We start from the raw sequence: 2057 nt of genomic DNA on the forward strand, positions 1-2057 counted from the left end.
AAATTCCTGACGTTTTTTCGAATGATCTCTTTGTTTGAAACTCTTCCTTTGTTACTGTCAATAGGGCCTGCTAGTGAACAATTTTAGCAAGTATATCCAAACCTTCCAATCGCTTATGTTATCATCTTCAACTGCAGTTTTATAGGACAGTTCTAGCGATAGTACAGAATGTTAGTGCTTTTTATTTTGGGATGGTGTGTGCCAAAGCAGGGTGAAATCTTCTTTTTGCAGAGCAATGTTGACACACATCTGCTCAAGTACACGAATGCTTCCATCCCAACCGACTTAGTTGGCAGGAACAAGCTCTCTCCTCTGTGAATGTAGAACGGGGGGGGGGGGGCAGGAAAGGAGACAGGCATTTTGCAATTTGTCGAAGTATGGATTCCAGCACTTATTAAAAAAAATAAGTACTGGGTCCAACTTTAGCTAATGAGCTAATGATTGCTTATCCTTTGTGACTGAGCTTCAAAAGTGCTCCTAACTAAATGAGCCAATTATTATATTGCCATATATTTTTTATTCCTTCCTGTTAAATCGTGCATTTGGTGTTATATAGAAGTTTTATGCTTATTAAAAAATAACCAGTATGTATGAGCTTATGAAAGGAAGCCTCACTCAGATTTTTAAAAAGCAAATGAAAACCTTCAAATCTAACTGGTGCCATATGGTACACTCAGAAGCACTTGTAAAAGGAAAGTTAAACCTTGAATATATTAATGATTTTTACCAAAAAAAAAAAAAAAGACTTTTTCCATCTTTGCATCTGAAAAGACTTCTGAATAGGGCATTATAGAACATATTTCTGTACAAAGAAGTGAATTTGGTACATATTTAGTGTTGGTTTCATTACTATTTTGCTCATAAATAGTGCCTGATTTTGTTCAAAACGAAGTATTAGAATTGTATCTTAATACTGCTCCAGAGACTTAAAATTATGTAGAGTTGATTTTCACTTATGTTTCTTTATTCTATTGTGAAAGATTCTTTCAGCTGACCCCAATATAAGACAAAAGCGCAGCCCACCAGTTGTGGTATGCACTAACGTGACTCCGGAGGAGTCAGTCTTAATTCCCTTGCCACTCATTTTTACCTCCGCATGAAGTCTCTTACTCTTAATTTGTACTAATATGTAAAGCATCTACTGAAGAGCTTGGTTTGCTGGGTTTTTTTCCATCTCTCAAAATGCAAATGTGAACTACATATAAAGTAATGGCAAGCAGAGATATGCTAAGCTAATGGGGAGCACCTGTACTTTTACACACTCCTCCCCATCAGATTGTCAGTGTTAAGCAGGCCATCATTTAATAAAATCAAGAGAGTGCTTTAATTCCAGGGTATTGAAGAGTGAGCTTCCTGAATCTTACATAAATACTGCATCCATTAATATACATGTCTTCTCATCTTTAATGCATTAATAATCAGTTCATTTGTTGAAATGGGATTATGTTTTCCTACTAGAGCTAGGAAAAGGGTGCAGAGCTGGATTTCTTTTACTGGCCTACTATAAGCTATGTGCTTTGCTATGCTGCAGCCTTCACAGTGGGTAGAATGAAACCCTGACAAAGGGTCTTGGCGTAAACAACAGCTCACCACTGAGTTCCACTATAAGCTGTTTGCATGAAAATTATACTTTCTTCCCTTTTTCCTAGCAACTTCTTTTTTCACTTATGACCCATTAAGAACACATGTTTCCTAGGACCACATGAGTATTTTCCTTTTTTTTTTTTAAGGTAATGATCATTTTCTGGAAGAATAAGCAATCAACAGCTTCAAGACCCCTGAGATAACTATACATCTCAGTGAGTTTCTACTGTTCCTCAGATTGTGAGGCATTTGACTCTTGGTATTTCTTTTGTTAGAAATACTATTTTCAAGGAGTTATTATTATGATCTGAGTTTTAAGGAATTGTACATATTTTCAATATATTTTATATTATTATGAAAGAGAGAGCAGGAGAGACAGAGAAAGAGGCAGAGGCAAAGGAAGAGGGAGAGAGGAGGGAGGGAGGGAGAGAGAGAGAGAGAGAGAGAGAGAGAGAGAGAGAGAGAGAGAGAGA

The sequence above is a fragment of the Octodon degus genome, unplaced genomic scaffold, assembly GCF_000260255.1.
Source record: "Octodon degus isolate 3935 unplaced genomic scaffold, OctDeg1.0 scaffold00032, whole genome shotgun sequence".
Lineage (NCBI taxonomy): Eukaryota > Metazoa > Chordata > Mammalia > Rodentia > Octodontidae > Octodon > Octodon degus.